The 21,632-nt window shown below is 41.0% G+C and overlaps 1 protein-coding gene across 1 annotated transcript in view; it reads left to right on the top strand.

The window, feature by feature from the left end:
- The window catches only part of LOC142141111 (gametocyte-specific factor 1-like), a 31,849-nt gene extending 30,618 nt beyond the window's left edge, over positions 1-1,231 (top strand). The window contains exon 10 of the mRNA XM_075199241.1: positions 30-1,231. The gene's annotated coding sequence lies outside the window, so the exon portion shown is untranslated. The remainder of the gene's footprint in view (positions 1-29) is intronic.
- The last annotated feature ends 20,401 nt before the right edge of the window (positions 1,232-21,632 follow it).

Genomic DNA, 21,632 nt, shown 5'->3' with positions numbered 1-21,632 from the left:
TTTTTGCATGTTTATATTTTTCATTTCAGATTCATGCACTGTACGGATATGAGAACAAGGTTGATCTTCCTCTGGTACTTTGAGTTGATGTTCTAACGTTTAGTTCTATGCTAAGGTTCTAGTGAGGTTACTGTATTTCAGAAGGAGATCCAATGCTTTTTCATGCTTTGCTTTTCATCAAGATTGTTTTATGTTTCTCTGGAGGAATCCCATTGCATGAGAGTTATGGTCCTGTTAACATTGGGATGGGTTTGTAAACTTTGTTTAATGCACTTCAGAAATACGTATCCCCTTCCTTCCATTTTGAAAGCCATCAACTTCGTATGAGTGGACTGTGCTAATGTTCTATAAAATGCATTCAAGAGCAGTGCCTTTCCTTTAATGTGTTAATGCGCAGTCAATATTTAAAATTGATAGGTGACGTTCAGCTTTGCACCAGTGTAAATAAGTGCAACAGTGTTACTTTTTGGGGTTAAAAAAACACATTATGCCGCACATCTGTGCCCCTTCTTGTTTGTTTGCATGGCAATCTTGTTTGCAGCTTGTAAATTATAGCATTGCACATCTAGTCGTAATATCCAAGCACCTAGTTTATTTAAGCCAGTCAATGAGTAACTACTGGTGTATATTCTTTTTTTGGTCAACCAATAAGTAAACAGGGATTGGCTGGAACTAACCAGCAACAACAAGGAGTGATCCATAGTTCAAATTATGGCGCAATGCAAAGTAGTATAAATATTTCACCGTTAAACGGAATCTTATTTCAGTTGAACGTTCCAAAACCCAGCAGGTGTGAGAGAAACCTTTTATAGATCAGAAGAATACAGCTAAACTTAACTACATATACAAAAAGCCTTCCTTTTTTACACATTGCTGACAGGGAAACATTGCTATTCATTTTAATTTGTCACAACAGCTGTTTGAGAGCACCTGTGTGATACCACACTCAAATACATTTTTACCTTTTCGTAGGACAGCATTCCTCCCACCCAATCTCTTTCCATCCTGACCCAGGTCATTCCAATGTAAAGTTTAAAGGCCACATCAGAAGAAAAGCATTTGAGCAGTGGCATATGAAAGTTTGAATTATTTCTGTAGTTATTAGAGAAAAATAATCATTCAAAATTTAACGTTTCCATTTTTATTTAGACTGTTAAGACCAGAAAGTTTGAATTTGTGACATGTCAGTTTTGTCCTGTTTGAAAAACAAATAAATGTTTATTTCATTTTGCATCTGGTTATGGTTTGATTTTTTTTTTGCAAAACATTTACCATGTGTACCTGATGTATTGTGATATGGCATAAATGGGAAGAGCTAGTGGTAGGTAATACAGTAATAATTTCACCTCCCAAAGTCAGTAAAGTCATTTATATTTGTTTAATTTATTGAAACCCGAGGTGCGGTGCTTGCAAATAGTCATTGCTGGGTGGGGACTCGGTCCTGTTCCTCACCATCACCGGGTCATAAGACCCCTCTTTTGTAGAAACTGGGGGGTGGTTGCCTTGACACCCCTGGAGACACATCGGGCCCCTTGGGGGGCAAGAGTCTTCAGGTCCACCTCTGTGGCAAGGCTCTGGTGGTCGCTTTTCACACAAGGTAGACTGAAGCTTTCCTTGGGGAACTGACTGTTCAGCTCCCCCCAGAAGGAGGGAGTCTTTGATGGCTAGGGAGAGGGTTGCGGATTGCCCATTAGGGTCTAACCCAAACATGCCACCCAAAGAAGAAAATGTGACAAGTGTATAGTGTGGTGCAAGTGTTTAATAAGTTAATAGTGCCTATTAAGGCCCCAGGCTCTCAACCGAGCATATAATAAATTGTCCTTGTCCTGGCCGAAAGGCAAGGGCTAAAGAAAAATAATGGTACCTGAAATTCATAGTGCAAAGTATCTTACTTTGTGCATGTGGTGGCTCCATCACCAGTACACATAGAACCTTCAGGCAGCCTTTTATCCAGAGGATCAGATAACCGCCCATCGCCTACAGGGGGCGTCTTTATGCCCCATCTGATCTTCGACAAAAGTCTGAGTCAATGAAGTCATACACTATCAGGAAGGTACTGAAATTAGATGCCACCATTGATGGCTTCTAGAACGGTTTGTTATCCAACTGTGAATGTGGCAAGATAATAATATAGTGCAATCATTGGCACCGTGGGCAGCACGGTGGCGTAGTGGTTAGCACGTTTGCCTTACAGCACTGGGGTCATGACTTCGATTCCCGACCATGGCCTTATCTGTGAGGAGTTTGTATGTTCTCCCCGTGTTTGCGTGGGTTTCCTCCGGGTGCTCCGGTTTCCTCCCACACTCCAAAAACATACTGGTAGGTTAATTAGCTGCAAAACAAAAAAAATAAAAAAATTGACCCTAGTCTCTGTCTCTGTCTCTGTCTGTGTGTGTGTTTGCCTGTCCATGTCTGTATGTTAGGGAATTTAGACTGTAAGCTCCAATGGGGCAGGGACTGATGTGAATGAGTTCTCTGTACAGCGCTGCGGAATTAGTGGCGCTATATAAATAAATGATGATGATGATTATAAATAATTTAGAATGCGTGAATCCTTAATATAGCTCACAAATCCTTAGTGAATGGGCAATAAATAAATTAACACTGGTTCTCCTATACACACTTTATGTAAATTTAGATGTGAATTTACAATAGCTTTATTGATAAGGGTGTCCTAATTGGAACAATTTTCCTATCACAAAGGATATTCTATGTTGAGATTTTCCTTCGACTCAAGAGCACACGAATAACAAGATGTTTCCCTGCTTATACTGGAGAGTACCACCATACTTAAATTATCCTGTAAATGCAATTTAGTACTCCAATCGATAAATACACCATTTATGCAGACTACTTCATTGCAATAGTCCTATGACCCATTCTGCACATAATGACTTACAGGAATTACATGTTTATGTAAATGTGTTGCAATTCGGTAAAGAATTGAACAATTGTTATACCCCTTACCAATAACTGGTCCCTTCAAATATGTGGTGAGTAATACAATAATTTTTACGTATTTTATATGTATCGCAAAAACATGAATGTGGAATTATTTCCAAAAACAAAACACATTTTTAGTATCCATAAATCTAATGAAATCCATAGAGGTGAAAATGAATCAGAAGTAAAGCTTCAATTAACTTCATCAAACTGAATAAACCGCTGTGATTGTTATGGTCACACGAGTACACTCCCCCCCCCCCCCCCCAACCAATGTGATTGATTGAATAACAGACTTGTATATAAATGTTCTTCACAGTTACCCTTCCAAGATCAACAACTTCAGCTAACCAATAGGATGCTGGAGCACCTTGAAATCCTCTTTCTATAGTCCCTTAATGTCTCAACAAACAAAAGACTTTAACGAAAATGATGCCAGATAGCTAAAACAGACTGTTTATGAAGACCAGGAATGTAGTTTCATTCTCAAAATGGACAGTTGAAGCATCTTATAGTGCAGTTTATGCAGTGCTGTGGCAACCCTTTGTGGTTGAACTCTTCTTGTATTAATTTGCTATTATTAACTAGGAGCAATTTAAGAGGGGTGGCCTCTTATTGTGAGAGGCTCATGACTAAGTATATGCATCCTGAATCATATACTGCACTAAATACTGCTATCCCTTTTTAAAAATGTTCTAGCGATTTGCTTGCAAAAGTAGAAATCGCATTGAATTGTAGGTTATGCACATCATCGTCATCACCATCTATTTATATAGCGCCACTGATTCCACAGCGCTGTACAGAGAACTCGCTCACATCAATCCCTGCCCCATTGGAGTTTACAATCTGAATTCCCTAACACACACAGACTGAGAGAGACTAAGTGCAATAGCAGCCAAATAACTTACTAGTATGTATTTCTTGGAGTGTGGGAGGAAACCGGAGCACCCGGAAGAAACCCACGCAAACACGGGGATAACATACAAACTCCACACAGATAAGGCCATGGTCAGGAATTGAACTCGTGACCCCAGCGCTGTGAGGCAGATGTTATACAGTCTTTAGATGCATATTTATGCTACTGGCACCTTTTTATGTCAAATCAACCAAAACAAATGGGGAGCATACTTTGGAGACCAGCAGCTATGCAGAAATGTATGACAATTATTTGTTTTCAACCATTTTCCCACCTATAATTTAGTAAATAAATATTTTATTGAGCCTCTTTTTGGAATCTTTTGTCCATTCCAGGCTTTGAATAGAAAAGTTATTGACCTCTCACTCTTGTTATAGGCTGTTTAGTTTCCTAAATTGTATGCCTTCCCCGCTTCATCTGAATTTGAAAAAGAAAAATCACAAAATGTATATGGTAGCATAGATGGTGTCAGGAGTACCAATATGCAAAGTCTATTTTTATTGGGAGACTGGCAGCTATTCAGATGATCCCTTTTCCATAGTTTGGCCAACTTAATGTTAGTAAACGAATGAAAATGTGTTCTTTTCCTGCTGTGCCACATTACAGAAATTTCTGTACGTTCTAGTCTTAAATTATAATGCAGCCCTTTTCTATTGTCTAACATTGCAGTGTTCTGACAACACTGCACAGAAATATTACTGATGCTGGACTGTGCGGAGTCCACCAGGTCCAAAGCAGCGGTGGGGTTAGAAATGTGCAGTTCGTGCTGTTGAGTTTTCATGATACAGTATGCACTTTTGCATTCAATGAATATGCCATCTAACAGTTTAATATGTAAGTGTCTTGTGCTGGTGTGACTTTATGGTGTAATGAAACACTAGGCCCATAGTTTGTCCTCAAACATTTAAATGTGGATTTTGCTTTGAGCCATTAACCAGTTGAAATGTTTTTTCCTTTTTCGTCATATATAAATTATTACTTGTTTTATACTTTTGTGTTCAGATTAAGTTAAAACTTGAATCTATATATTTTGCTGCTTTAAAGAACTAAAAGTTACTACTTTAATTATTAAACTTTACAATGACACAAGTCCCTCTTTTTGGCTCCATGCAGTTAGAGTTGGTAACCTTTCCGGTTTTTTTTTTCTTTCCCAATACCTTCAACACCGTTAAGAAAACTGTCCTTCAAAATACTGATAAGCGGGCAGCTGGTAGCATACTTGATAACCCTTAAGTCATGGTCTGCAAAGTACAGTACGTAGTTTGTTTCGTAGCTACATAAATGTAAGCCATTGTATACATTGAAAACAAATGAACCAATGCTATATATTAACATGAAGTGTATTCTTACTGTGAATTGAGGCATCTTGGAGATCTATAAAGTAAATTGTTTCCCCAACTGACACCTGAATTTTTTTTATATATAAAGACTTGATGAAATTATTATAAAAGCTGTATAGCAAGTACACTTAACACTTCACATAATAAGACCAATTTAACACATGTAACATTAGTGTAAGCAAGGCAGTATATTTTTCCACAGTTAATTTACATATTCTTTTTCAAAACTTTTATATTATTAAATCCTATACAGAAACATGTAAGATGCAGACCAGTATAACATTTCCTACAATTCATTAAAAAATAACAACCTCTCTCCCAAACTATAGTTCTTTAGCATGAAACCGTGCAGTCTTTGGTGCTCTCTTCCAATGCTCCTCCAAAAGACAACACATTGGGCCTAGTGCTCTTAACATGCACATGCCTGTTCGCATTTTCTTGTTTATTGATAACACTTGCAAGGACATTGGGTACATATTTTCTTGCATCAAAATAGAATAGTTTATGTTCTGTCATTCATTTGTATATATTCGGCAATGTGTCCTCTAGATTCGGCAGATCTAACAGGATTATTGTGCTTTTGTGGAGCCTGCTGTAATTTCATCAATCTGCAAATTCATTTTTATGTTCAGTGTATTACAGTACAGCAGTGTTGCCCTGCCACTCGGATGTCAGTACCTATTGTAACTCAGGCCACTGATGTCCATGTACCATTGCTTTTGGAGTGTTAAGGCGCAAGGATAAATGCTGACCGTGATCGAGTGGATTATGTAAGCACTGGCAGATTGCTGAAGCCAGCACTCTGGGACTGGAGCTGCTCTGATTTTCTCAAGGCCCCAATACGGTAACATCACAGTATATAAGTAAAATACAACAGGTACTCCTGCCTAGTATATCATCATCAACATCATCAAACAGCTACAGTAGATGTTCAGTTCATTTATATTTATTTTATTTATAGCATCAAGTTGATATGATTTGCAAACCAATGTAATTATTTTATGCTGTCATTGTTAATAATGAAGCTTTAAATGAAATAACCTCTGCAGCACTAGGCTTTACCACAGTGGTAGGCATCCTGCCGAGCCTTTACCTGTGGCCCCCCAACCGGCTGCTCTTGATCAGACCAAGGACAGCTGCCTTCCACATCACGTGACCTCCTGTGCTCTCCTTCCTTCCTCTGTGTGGCCTCGACTCCACCTCTCTTGTGATGCTCCTCACTGCTTTACCTATTCACAGATGCAACACGTTTAAAAGCTCTAACTATTTTCATACTACATAGATGCATGAAAGTAATGGCTCATATAGATCAGGAACAACTTTAATGGTTTTTACATCAAAAAATTAACATTAATGACCGAATCATCTCAATAATTCAGGATTCTGACTGGGGAAAAAATAAATTTAAATTATGGGTGCAATATCAATTTTTAGACATGTACATTCAACCTTATGGTTGCATTTTTATCATTTAAAATGGCACCCGTGTAGACCGTGATTCATAGAACCGTAAATAAGCTAATGATGCTTATGGTGGGAATTGGGGGAGTGCTTCTAAAATAGGTTGGGTCTGTGGTGGTCATTTGTGGTAAAAGATTGATCGGGTGCAGTCTAATGGATTAAAGATAAAGCTCTGAATGTTCTTCTGGGGAACTGAACTGGGAGGGATTCCTATTCAATAGTAAGGAGGTCTGTAAGGGACTGGGCACTCCCTGCATGTGACAACAATTCCCAGTATTCTGCATATGTCTGGTCTATGGGGTTGGAGGGTAAGCCATTTCTCACACAAAAAGAACATTAGATTTTGCAGTAAAATACATTGTCACCCCAAACCATGTGGGAAAATGTCTTGTGGGCTGATGAGACCAAGGTTGAACTTTTTGGCATTAATTCTAAAAGATGTGTTTGGGTGACAAGCAGTGCGTCAAAGAGCACCATACCTGCTGTAAGCATTGTGGTAGCAATGTCATGCTTTAGGGCTGTTCTTCAGCAAGGGCTCTAGACAGGATAGAGGGCATAATAGCTCCATATCTCAATATATTTTGGCACAAAACCTATTGCTCTGAAAAGCTGAAGATGAATTTCACCTTCCAAGATAACGATCCAGATCACACATCCAAGTCAACCAAGGAATGGTTTCATAAAGGAAAGATGGTCCAGTCAGAGCCCAGACTTCAATCTCATTGAAAACATGTGGAATGATCTAAAAAGGGCTGTACACAGGAGATCCCCCTCACAATTTGATGGACCTTGAATTTTATTGCAGTTGAGTGATGCCGAATTATAAAGACAATGGTCTAAATATATCAAGTTGTGGGTTTGAAAAAGTGGAGATGTTGCCTATAGCAACCAATCAGATTGTAACTGTCATTTTGTAGAGTAAAATGATAACTAGAATCTGGTTGCTATAGGCAACATCTCCACTTTTTCAAACCTGCAACTTGATAAATTTACCCCCAGGTGTGCAAATATGATAGACATTCAAATAAACTCACTGCTGTAATAAAAGTAAAAGGTTCTTCCACAAAGTATTCAGTTATAGGGTTACATATTTATGCAACCTGGATATTGTAGGTTTTTGTATTTTCCAAAATCGCCTTTCTTTTTCGCTTGAATTTTGTTTATTACATTAAAGCTGGACGCGTTTGCGTGGGTTTCCTCCCACACGCCAAAAACATACTAGTAGGTTAATTGGCTGCTATCAAAATTGACACTAGTTTCTCCCTCTCCCCTCTCTCTCTCTCTCTCTCTCTCCTGTAAGCTCCAATGGGGAAGGAACTGATGTGAGTGATTTCTCTGTACAGTGCTGTGGAATCAGTGGCGCTATATAAATAAATGGTGATGATGAAAGGTCTGACATGACTTATCTTGATTTCATCCTTTTACATCACAAACATCTGCAATTTCAGTAAGGGTATGTAGTCTTTTATAACCCCTGTATAATCTTTAACCGTTGTTTGTGTCTCTGACCCTCCCTGTGTCAGACAGGAAATGTGTTAGAACCTTAGTGATAGGCAACATGTTTGAGAAAGCTGAGTAGAGGTTTAGATCTGTCTAGTTTGCTGTTCAGTATGGTATTAAAATAGTCTGCCTTCATTACCGGGCCACTCCTATGCTGAGCAATTTTGGAATATAACTTGTATTCATGTTGAGTGAAGTAAACTTATTTCTCTTTTTTTTTTTTAAGACAAAAAAATGAAACCTTATGGCCTATAATTTGATTTACTTAACAATAAAACCATTTGGTCTCTCTTCTACCATCCTTACTAAAGAACTAACATGTATACTCCTGCCCAACATTTCAAGTGTCAGTGTTCATTTCTTGTGTTCTTAGACAGGTCACTTTGTCTTCCAGTGTTCCAGACATCATAACTTAATAGTAAGGGAAATTGGGTCTGAGACACTGTTCATCACTGCAGGAAAATTATGTGCACTATGTAAAGACTGTTATTATAAAGTTTGAACTGAGCAAAGTGAAATATGGGCTAGTTACCTTTTATTGGACCTATAACCATTCATAGGGTAGGACCTTTTGATCCTCGCTGTCTTCATAAGCTATCATATTCTAAAGGAATTTTGTCAGCAACTGTTTCGTTCAAAGGTCATGAAGCCTCTGCTATACCAATCACAGTGAAGGTTATATGACCGAGAAACTCTTTCTTGCTGTGCAGGCTTTACGTTTTGAGTCTAGTTTAAGTATATATTATCCCTGCCAATGGCCTCTCATTATTTAGGTATCTACAGAGAGATGTTGTAGTGATATGGCCAAAACAATGCTACAGTCATCCTGTCAGGAAATGCCCCAGTTTCCTCTGAAGAAGAAACAAATATCCAGTGGACCATCTGCCAGGGATTTAAAGTATAGCGAAACTAAGCGTTCCTGGAGCATCACTATTCACCTTCCATAAAGCATAGAATGTGTTTATGGTTTTATTTACTGTAAATCAATAACAAGCCCCTACAATGAATGGAGTATAAACAGTATATAGACTATTCAAGTACTTTATAGATATCCAGAGTAAATTTTCTTTGAAGTAATTCTCTATATATAGACATCAACCACCGTAAAGCAAAATGCTTTCTATATTTGTGGATATCAGTCATGACTGGCTCGGATTAGTCTATTATCTACAAGTTTACAGGTACATTACTGTTACTGAACCAGCCGCGGTCCAATTGCAAGTGTCAACTATGTACCAACTTGGTACCCCAGTAGTAGGAGTGTATTCCTGCCATCACCGGAGCAGACTACGCCTGTGAGTGCTGTGTGTAACTGCTGCAGCACCTCTTAGCTGGTTACTCTGGCTAGATCCACTTGACCTTTCACTTTGGATCAGGACTGCAAGGCTCAACACAGTACGGCTATGGGATAGATTAGAGTTTTAGCCCTTTCCTCTTATCTGTTGGTCACAGGAACACAACTGTTCTAGGTGTTTTACAGGATCAGAGTAAGATAATTAGTGGTGATGTTTATTGCTCACACACCATCACTTCATGCCAGTGAAGATGTTACACACAGAGACTTTCAAACTGTCTTTTATACAATTGACATAACATGCTGGTGAGGGTAAACCTTTTACCAGTCCCAATAACATCAGTTGTTCTTGTGTCTTTACTTTTAATGTTATTTTAAGTGGCAGGATGATACGTCCATCCCCAATCCATGCACTGCCAGTGCAAGAAGGGGTTCAACCCCTTACACCCTAACTTTACTAAACCCGTGCCTGTGAGATCTAATACTGAAAATCTCCTGTTCAAATTAATTTGCAGGCCTTCTGTCACGGCGTTTAGTGCCACTTCTCAGCCAAGATCAGCTCCATGAGGCTGGACGCCAGATCCCTGGACTGCGGCTCTTTGGCAACACACTGCCTGGATTCATTTGAATCCCTTCATTGTTATGGATTAGGGATCCAGTGTTACTGCTTCCTAATTGTTGTGTGAGATTCTATAATAATGACCCCCCCCCCCCCCCCCTCACAAACTCGCTCTGTCATTGAACACCTGCCCGGAACTACTGTGGGGCTCCCAGCACTGCCTTCTCCTGGTTCTCCTGGCGTTTCCAACATTTAGGGGGAGAAAAGGCAGCTGAGATGCGCTGCTTCACTGGACCACGAGTTTTGATTAAAACTATACGTTTCAAATTATGCATATACTGTGTGTCAGCCAAAGACACAGACAGCTTTCAGGTCATGCGAGCGGTGCCCCACCACAGAAGTGTATCACTGTATATAAATGATATTGTTTTATTCTTAGTAAATTCATTTTCACACATATAATCTTTGAAACAAGACTAAGGAAACTATGCCCACTTCACCACCCTAGTCAGGGGAGGGCTGATTCAACTCAGCAGTCATTCGGAACATTTTAAAGAGAACAAAATGCAGGTGACCCAGCCCAAGGTAGCCCTCTATGGGACCAGCCTGGGGGGCAGATGCCTCCTGCCTCCCAGCCCAGCCTGCCCCTAGTCTGCCGAGACCGCAGGCTAAAGTGGTGCTTCAACTTTCAGGCGTGATGACGTCACGCCCGACATGCACTGCGAGCGCCTCACGGAGGAGGAGACCACCCATAACAAAATCGCCACCACCACAGTATACACCGCAATAGAGCTATAGATGCAGCAAAAGAGCTATAAACTCAAAATTAGCAAACTAAGCTATAAACATTAACCACACCAGCAGCCCTAATATTTTGGTTGTATCGTGTATACTGTCTCGTATTCCCCCCCACAATTTTTATTCCCATTCCAGGTTGCGCCACGGCAGAAACAAAGGCAATCTAGTGACTGGCAGATGTACATGCATCCATGTGTGGAATATGAGCAAGCAAATGTTTGATTGCCGATCATGAGCAGGTAATTTTGTAATTGGCAGATGCCTATGCTTCCAGCAATGGAATGAAATTCCTGCACAAATTTTCTCTCTTCCTATATATGGTGATCTCATTGCTAGTATCCTTACCAGTTTATTGTACTTTTTATACCAGCAAATTTTCCTGTTTGACCTCCTGTTTATGAATTTGGCTTGTCTGGCCGCCACCTCCTGTTTTTGCCTTTTAGCTTTCATCCCTGACTACGTCTTAATCTCACTCCATGGTATTCAGCTATTGGGATCTTTACTTTTTGTGCTGTTCTTTGCTAATAGTGCATTCTCCATATTAAGCACATCTAAAGTGCTGGGGGCAGAAGAGAACCAGTAAGCACATCTACATTACCTGCACTTCTCACTGTATTAGTGACAGGTAGTATGCCTCTTTTCTTACCCATGCTCTACTTATGCTCCATTGTCATTCACCATAATACACTAAACTCTCTATGCTGACATACAAATAAGCCTTTGTGATACACAAAATAATAAGTTCTAAACAGGTAAAGATCAGTGTACACAGTTACCCTAAGCTAGTGATTTCATTGGGGTGGACAGTCATCAATATATGACAGCATGTACTTATTTTGTAGATGTGGATAGCAAAGTACTCTCCATAGACTGTGTGACAGGATGGACCTCCTATGCCACCCTGTCTGTGGTGCTGGGGACTAGCTGGGCTTGTCTTGCCACCATCCCCTTTCTTTATCCCAAACGGTACCCCTCTAAACCCTCTGCTGCCACTACTAGGCTCCTTCGTTGGCACCTAGAGCCTCTTCCCTCTGGGTATCTCTTGCTTCTAGTGGGCACCTGGGCTGGTACACCAGACCTCTCCCTTTAGATAAAGATTGCTGTGGATGGTTCTCCCTGGCCTATCACACTGGCCACAGTTGTGTGGTAGTGGGCAAAGCGTTGGTACTGGATGCTGGGTCCCAAACTCAGAACTGCCGGATAACAGATTAGATTAGATTAGTCTATTCTGTATGAATTACAGCAGGTAAGTAGTCGTCAAGCAGGATCTTGAAGCAGTGATGTTTTATTAGCTAAAGTAGTCCTAATAAGGACAGTTACATGGCAGTTTATGGTACTAGCGATCTTTCCAGAAGTTAGATGGAATGATACATTTGAGGGTAAAACAGGGCTCTTTTTATACAGTTTTAGAGACCTAGCTTGGCAGGAGGTAATCCAGCTTCCTGCCCCTTTAACCAATCCAGACTAATTCATGCAGCCTGCACGTGAATCAGCCTGGAGGGTTTAGCATCTTGTTACAATTGAAGCTAGTGGCATGGGGGAGTGTATTGCTCCATGCCCCCCCCCCATGTCTACGAGCTGCCAGGGAGAGGGGGGCTCAGCCTCCTCTACTCCCTGGTGCCAGAATGTCTAAGGCGGGAGATTTATCTCTTGAATCTCCTGCCTAAACTACTTTCAGGGACCCTGCGCTGGGGTCTGGTTCTCCCCCCTTCCCCCCTGGCCGAAAATAGTACCAGAGGTAGAGAGATCAGATCCTGGGGCAGCAGCCCCTGGACTGCAGCTGCAGGAGCTCTCAGAGCTCTAGTATGTGGTTTAGCCTGCTAGGCCCCCAGGAGGCCCTGCACCTCCTGGACTCATTTGAATCCAGGAGGCTAGTTTGTAAGTCCCTCCGGCAGCCACTGAAGCTGGCTGCTGGGGAGTGAAGGGTCCAAGGCTGATCCTGCACCCTCCGCTGGACCACCAGGGACAGTAACTTATTTTTATTTAATTATACACAATTTTTTTTATTTATTTTAAATACATTTTGCACATACACACATTTTAACACTCCCGGTGCCTAGCAATGAGAGTTAGCTGCTTCAGTGCAGCATGCTGGTTAACTGCTGGCAGTGCAGCGCCTACACGTTACAATACAATGCTACAGCGCTGGGTACTACCTTCCCAGCGCCGCAGCGTACACTGTAAAACACATTTTGTTTAAATTAAATACATTTAAAACATTTGCTTGTGCACGCGGCGCCTAGCGCCGGTGTTTTAACCTCCCCGGTACCGGGTGTTAACCCTCCTGGCCCCGGAGCTCCATTTAAAGATGGCCTTCACACACGTGTGGTGGCCGAGCACTGAAGGGACCCGGCCCAGACTGTAACTTCAACAAGGAGTTAAGTCACTGCCTTTTTTTTTATTTTGTCTTTCAAACTTTTGACCCCTATCCCACCACCCTCTCTTTCTCTCTTTAACTTGTCTGTACAATCATCGATACAATATATTATTTCACTTGCATGGAAAGCATGACCTCATTCTCTGTAGACACCCTCATTTCCTCACCCTCTCGGCTATGTGCGATAAACCAACTAATCTGCTCATTTACAGTATGTAGTATTTCAGGACAATGATTATAAGCTGCACATGGATAGCCTCTGTTGCAGAACATTTGTGACTTATATTTTACATTGATTCCCATATATACATTTTCTTGTATTCAGTTTGCAGGAGATTTTCATGTACTGAAAGCAGCAATCTACAGACCTACAATCGAAATCTCGCAGTTCTTCCTTTGCATGTCCATTCCAGTTTTTTTCCTCAATCATACAACAAAGTATTGAAATAGCAACCCAAATTTAATTTTTTCATGTAAAAAATAGATGGAAAGGAAAAGATTTGAATGGCCTAAAGCCTGATTGCGGCCAACACAAAAATGGCTAACTTTTACTAAGGGTACCATGGGCCTTGTGGCTGCCTGGTTGTGTCATGAGCCTAGTGCCCGAAAGTGTGCCCACAGGGCCTGTGCCTGAATGTTACGGAAATTTGTGCAGATGCAGGACTGTGAAAATGGTGTTTGAACCCCTTACCTTGTTCTGGCAGCTTTCATCGGCAGGAGGGTGGAACTGTGATAGCCCAGTTCCTTTCCCCTGCTGCTTCGCCTGTGGATCGCCTTCTGCTGTCAGCTTGTCTTGATCCCACTGTCTTTCGTCTTCTTGGCTTGATTGCGCCATCTTCTTCATCTGCGCCGCCTTCTCTTCTCTCATGGTCTCTGTCATCTTCTGTCTTGGTCACAGAGGTCTTCTCTCTAGATATCCCCAGATCGACTGAGCAACCACCGCGATGGGGCGGTGCAATGGCGTGGCTAGCCTGCATTGTCTCTCCATGGTGCAGGAATTCAAAAGGCCAGCAGTGAACGCGGACTGGCTTTCCGTAGTGGCCTCTATTGGACCAAAGCCGAAATCTCCTTAGATTTGCTTTGTCCGAGGCCAGAAGAAGTCACGAACAAAGAAGACTTACCTGCTTGCCGTCAAACAGATAAAATATATTTGTTTTGTCCTTGCAGGGTCTTCTTCATACTGGCACACTGTGAAGCAAGATATATATATATATATATATATATATATATATATATATATATATTTATATATATTATTATAAAGTATTCCTTATTCATACAAGTGAAGTACCGAGGGGTAATGTACACATACTATTTGAGAGCCCAGCACCTGAATAATAGATAGATAGATATTCTTGTGAAGCAGTATGTATAGATAGCAACAGTATGATGATATATATATGAGACAGTGATGGGAACAGTAGTATTATGGAAGCGGTAGTAGAGTACTGGATAATACAGATTATAATGGCTTGTAAGGATTATGGATTTATGGGACGGATAATAATGGATTAATGGGAATTGTAATGGAACCTGGAATACATGTGCGCACACATACATGAGGAGAAGTATTTATGCACATTTATGAAATACGCAAAGTTGTGCAAGACGAATGTTTAGGAACGTCGAATAAAAAGATGCCTCATGGACTGTAAGTGTCGCAGGTACTGTATTATTCAACTTTATGTAAATTGCATAAAATAATAGGATGAGCTATAGGCTTATTTTAGGAAAGTGTATGATGACAAGTTCAGTATAACCCTAAAGCATCCTATGCAGTAAAATTTGCATATCTCCCAACTGTCCCGATCTCGCCATCCTCTCCGGGACAGCCTTGTCCCACGGGTGGGGAAGTATTGTCTGTTCAGTGCTGCGCTGCATGGCAATGAATGTGTTTGGAGCGGAAGGGAGGAGACAACTGGGCAGCCTAGTGCTTCACCTTTGCTAGGCATGCCATGGGAGTGCTTATGGCCTACATTTTCCTATAGCACGTTGACAGTCTAAATGCCGTAAACACAGTTAAGAACACCAATAATCCTTGATGTATATGTGAACAGGAGAGGTCTATGTTCTGTTACATCTCCACACAGGCACACAGCCCTGGCTGCAGCAAGTACTATAAATCAGCTGCTGTCATTATTGGACTACTGAGTAAGACATTACATCATAATCTAGATATAAACAGACAAGGACAAATGTTTCCTCTCAGTGTTTAGTATACTTCATTTCTGAGCCTATGGTGCCTTTCTCCTGTGTTTCTTGCTCTGTAAGATTGACACGTGTGAGATTGGGCAGGCCTCTCCCAGTAAGGGTGTTCATATAGTGATGCTAGACACTAGTATGAAAGAGTTATTGTCCTCAGGGTTTAGAGAGAGATGTTGTATATGACTTCGATTCCCAACCATGGTTTTATCTGTGTGGACTTAGTATGTTCTCCCCGTGTTTGCGTGGGTTTCCTCCGGGTACTCCAGTCTCCTCCCACACTCCAAAAACATACTGGTAGGTTAATTGCCTGCTATCAAAAAATTGACCCTAGTCTGTTTTTCTGTGGTCTGTGTGTGTGTTCAGGAATTTAGATTGTAAGCTCCATTGGGGCAGGGACTGATGTGAGTGAGTTCTCTGTACAGCACTACGGAATTAGTGGCGCTATATAAATAAATGATGATGATGATAGGAGTGAGAACTGTAAGTAAGAAGCCCTACATGAGTATAGCGTTTTTAGGGGGTTTTAGTTTTGTGCAGGAAAGAAACAGAAGTACATACTTGCCACATTTGAATGGCTGGCTCGTGGGAGATTCTGGAGTAAGGACGTGGTTGGAGGGCAGAAGTGGACAGGCGCTGTGAGTCGCAGCATTTTGGCCCTGTCCCCAGCGACAGTTACCATTTCATTGCAGGAGTCCGGCCCAAAATGCTGCGATTTGCTGCAAATCACGTAATTTTGCCTCCCGACGGGCAGGATGCGGGAGGCTTGCCTGCTCGCCCTTCAGTCTGGGAGACCTACCCGGAATTCGGGTGTCTCCAGGACACTCTGGGAGAGTGGGCAAGTTTGCATAAGTATACAATTATAATGGTGGCTCTCTATAGATAGAATATCTGACCATGATAGGAGCTTTTGTAATTGTTAAGATAGCCACATCTTGTGTTATCCTTAACACAAGATCTCAGCAATGTATGTGAAGATCTAAGGGATCACTTGTTATATCAATAGGATTGTAGCCTCATCACCTTATAAACACACTAATATTTAGCCAACCAGATTTTCATCCAGTCCACAGTGCAGTATTAAGTACCCCCTACATCCTGGTGCCTTAGACAACTGCCTATGTTCACCTAGTGCCAGCGCCAGCCCTGTGTAACTGCTGCAGTCACAGTAGAAATGAAATGGTGACTGTCGCTGGACAAGAAGCTCCTTGGGGTGGTGAGGTGACTGCAAGGGAAGACCTAAGGAGATATTTCTTACTGATAACCAGTGTGTGAGAACCACTGAAAAACATTCTAGTACCACTTGTCTAAAAGGACACAGATAGTAAGAAACACTCGTTGTGGTTGGGTCACTGATTTACAAAGGTTAATTGAAGTATTGTATGATACAGTCAGTGGAGGTAATTTGTGAAGAGTGAAATAGTCAATCTGTATCTAGATTGTACTAGATAAATGATAGCTAGAATCTGGTTGCTATGGGCAACACCTCCACTTTTTATAAGTTTTAGTAAATCTAGCCTATAAGGTTTTTTTTTTACAATTTGGAGCACATGCCTAAAATATACTAAATCACATATAAAAATGAAATCTGTCATTACCTTGTAAAATGTTTAGAAGGATTCTTCACAAATAAATAAATGCACAGAGACTAAGAGGTATATTTACTAAACTTCGGGTTTGAAAGAATGGAGATGTTGCCTATAACAACCAATCAGATTCTAGCCGTCATTTATTTAGTACATACTACAAAATGACAGCTAGAATCTGGTTGCTATAGGCAACATCTCCACTTTTTCAAACCCGCAGCTTAGTAAATATACCCCTAAGCGTTTGAAGTGTGTCTTATAGAGTTTCAGAATTGGGTGCAGCTCATGTAATTCATGTATTCAGAACAACCAGTAGTCAGGAATAAGCAAACATTTGTGTATAGAGTGAGGGTCATCTCCTACGTGACCTGCATTCTGTCTCCAATCATCTCTCACTCTCCTCCTTCTCCCACCAAGATGACTTAATCTCTCCCTCTCTACTGCAACCTGGCTTACATATATTTATTCATGTAAGCTCCCACTCCTTTATCTCTGTTTCTTATTTTCTCCCTCTGAACCACCCCAGTCTCCTCCGCCATACTTTTTGGCTGTATTAAATTTGCCCCTGAGCTAACCCTGTCTTACCAGTCAGCACAATCATTTTCATTATCTATTGAATCTAACAGCTGAAAACAACCAATATCTGCATTCACTTTATTAAAAACATTCATTTTTCACTCCAAAATGTTGTTATTCTGATCTCAGTGTTTAATAGAATACTATAGACTACAGTACAATTATAGTTATGTTGTGCTGATACAATATTACTAGTAATACTTCATTCTCCGTTATTTGATCTGCAGTGGACTGCCTGCTATCTTATATATCACTGATCCCCATATTTGGAGGTATGTACTGTGCTGCCCCTAACACCTTATTTGGCATTTGAAGTAAAAGTAATCCAGCTAAGTAACGAACGAGCCAACCATTACTGACACAGAAATAATGTTCTGCAGAAACTTGGCTGGGTGGACAGCTAGAAATAATATTCATCAGAATCTGCAAAATGTTAATTGAATCATACAGTTGATTTCTGTAAATTTGTTTAGACATCCTGTCCGTGAAAAGTCCTAGAACTGTGTGTATTGTACTGATCCGGAATGTTGGAGTTTACTTCCTTTAAAGTTAATTAAATAAAAATACCCTGGTAGTCAGAGTGATTTCATATCACATTAACCATTTCAGTGCTGGGGATGAGTGGTATTTGTCTTCTTCAGTCTTATCAGTGATAAGCTTTACAAAAACAGAATAAAAAAAAGAGGTACACGTACAAATGTATTTAATGAGTACTTGATGTGAGGTCATATTGCGCATTCCAAGAGATGTTTGAATACAGTAGTTTAAAAGTTGCACACTGCTGCTCTCTAAAAATGACTTTTATTGAAGCTATCACTACGTAGTGTCAACACTACTATACCTCAGCTTGGCTCATGTGTAGGGCACAATACAATCTCCCAACTTACCCTTGGTACTTGCTCAGCTTCAGTTGGGAAACGTCTTTGACATCTTGAAATGTATCAAGTGTATGTTAGTATATATCCCTTCCAAACTGATCCCTATTCCTACACTTGTGTGCTAGACAGAACATAAAATGCAATTATACTTGCCTGCATCTATGTACTGAAGCCTGATGGTGGGTTTGTAAGTCACAACTAAAAGCATAATAGGATATTTCAGTAACACCTAAGTCTAAACAATGCATCATGCACACACAGGAACTGGAATACGGTATCCACATATCCTCTCATTTAGATCATTTATACTCTGTTTGACTATAACTCCGTGTATATGTTACAGCATAGAGAGGATACAGTGGATGGGGAGAGGGAGAGGGTATGGTGAGGGTAATCGTACCATTCACGGTGCCTAAGTGGTTAGCACTTCTGCCTCACAGCGCTGGTGTCATGAGTTCAATTTCTGATCATGGCCTTATCTGTGTGGAGTTTGTATATTCTCCCCGTGCTTGCGTGGGTTTCCTCCGGGTGCTCCAGTTCCTCCCGCACTCTAAATAAAACCTACTACTGGTAGATTAGTTGGCTGCTATCAAAATTGACCCTAGTCTCTCTGTCTGTCTGTGTGTGTGTGTGTGTTAGGGAATTTAGACTGTAAGCTCCAATGGGGGCAGGGACTGATGTGAATGAGTTCTCTGTACAACGCTGCGGAATCAGTGGTGCTATATAAATAAATGGTGATGATGATTGGGTCCCTCTTATATTCCAGGTGGTGGTTGGCAAAGGGGGCTTTCTTTATTTCTTTAGGAATAGAGTTAGCTGACTCAGCAGTGGAAGTAGCTCAATATAGCACCATTCCCCTTTTTAGTACAAATATCAATTACTTGTATGGTTGTACTTCTATTTCATACACACACAAATGCATTTGGTCAAATTTACCTACTACCATATATTTTCACATTTGCCACCACTCTCTATGGGTTATAAGCAAACCTAGGGAGTTGTGTCTGCACGCTATTTGCCAGCTATGTGTCATATATTTGGACCTCTGTAAAAATCCTGGCCTTAATGACCCTATAACTATGCTTTGCTACTTGGTCACCCACTTCCCCCAGGTTATTGTATTGTGATAGAATTACAACACACAAACCATTAAAATACAAATTTGTTGCAAGAACATTTCCATTGCGTGCAATTAATTCCATACATTATGCTGCCATCCACATCTGCTGTCTGTGGCAACTGCTTCATTTTCCTGTTGCTGATGGATTCCTGTTGTTATGCACATGTGTTTATGGTGACCATTTTAGAATGTTATATTAGGTTGCTGTTTGTTAGGATTATGCTGGTTACTTATCTAATTTTGTAGTAATGTTTTTATTATTTACTATAATACTGTATATGGAATTGAAGTTAGTATGATGACGGGGTCCGGGTGAATGTCTTTGATGCTATGCTTTGGGATCTTTTTCTTGCTTCCAAAATATTTAGTGAGCTCCTACACTTCTTATACATATGCACAATAATAAAATTGATAGTGTTACAAAAAAACCCACTTGGGCATGCATGACATGTGGATGCAAAATGGTTAATCAAAACAAAATAACCCAGTTTGTATAAAATGACTCCCCAATGTATCTCAAACTCACTACTAACCACACAGTTCTGCCACCACTTACAGTTAGTTCAAAAGTAGACACACTTAGCAAGTTACTCCCTGACTGATCCCAAAAATGGAATCACAACCTTATTTAACCTTAGTTATTGTAAACCAAACAATCAAATGAATTAATGTAGCATTCTGAAAAGCCAAGCCTATCTGACATGTAAAGTCTTTAAAAGCACAAAGACAATCTTAGGCTGACTGTCTGATCACCAACTCACCGAACAAGATAGCGGAGGTCTTCACCTTTAGCAGCCGCCTTTCCCTTAGAGCTTTATGTGCTCACCGGTACTCAGATGCCCCCTTGAAATTCCGGAACAATGCTCTGTTTTCAGAAAACCAGTTCAGCAAATTTAACTTGGGTTCAGCTGCAGGATCCGATGTAGCCTGTGAGGTCCTAGAGGTTTCCTCTTGAGCAGACAAACGCTGGGATAATCCTTGGACGATTTATGACAGGGTCTGAATTTGATCAGACAGAACTTGAGCTGGGGGCAAGTTGGTTCCGCTTTCATCCATACCAAGGCTTCCTCCTCCTGGAATACTTTTATGGCTGGTTATAATGTTAGGCTGACGGTCTGATCACCAACTAACAGAACAAGATGGCGGAGGTCTTCACCTTTAGCAGCCGCCTTTCCCTTAGAGCTTTATGTGCTCACTGGTACTCGGATGCCCCCAGGACTTTACTCCAGGCGTAGTGTGAGTTGGTAATACAGGCCCATAGTGGCAGGCCAGGAAGCTGAATAGAAGGCAGCGGATAGTCAGACAGTAGCCGAGGTCAAGGGTCACAAGCAAGCAGTGTAGTCAGTGAACATGCCAGGGGTCAGGGTCACAGGCAAAGTTGCAGAGTCTAAAGTCCAAGCAAAAGGTCACAACAGGAAATCCAACAGGCAGAGTATCCACAGGACAGGGTCCAACAGACAGGAGCAGTTCAGCAAAACTGGGTCAAAAGCGCTATAACCGGCAGGGAGGCTAAGCCCTCCCTGCCTTAAATACTAGAATCCAACAATCAGGGCTTGCCCTGCACCTACACCCAGGTGCAGGCTAATAGATAATGTGCCCTGTAAATCAGCCCACAGGCTGGTGAACTGCACATGCGCCCTGGCTGCTAGACTTGCCGCAGCGCATAGAACCTATTTCGACATCCGGCCGTTGCCCTGAAGTTCCGGAAGTGACATCCCGGTCATCATAGCGATGGCCGGAACGCCAGAGAGAGGGGGGGCGGTGAGTCGCAGCGCTGCCCGCGGCCGCCGCTGTTCTCTAACAGACAAAACTTTATTAAATGAAGTTTAATATGATCAAAAGTCACAATGTTTGTTAGATAATAATGGTGGTAAACACATTGACATAGATTTCTTAGAATAAAGCAGAAATAAAACACAAATTGGCAATGCATACTCACATACTCTTGTGTAATATGCCACCTGGAAAAAGCAGTGTGGATAAGTAATCAGTAGATACAGAGCCTCAAGAACTAACAATTTCTAAAATCATTGTAGCATTTTACAACTATTTTAATGCCCTTTGTTCAACAACAGTTCTAAT

This window comes from Mixophyes fleayi, chromosome 2 (assembly GCF_038048845.1).
Source record: "Mixophyes fleayi isolate aMixFle1 chromosome 2, aMixFle1.hap1, whole genome shotgun sequence".
In the NCBI taxonomy this organism is placed as follows: Eukaryota; Metazoa; Chordata; class Amphibia; order Anura; family Limnodynastidae; genus Mixophyes; species Mixophyes fleayi.
Note: the sequence above shows the minus strand (reverse complement) of the source record. Positions and strands in the feature narration are given on the sequence as shown.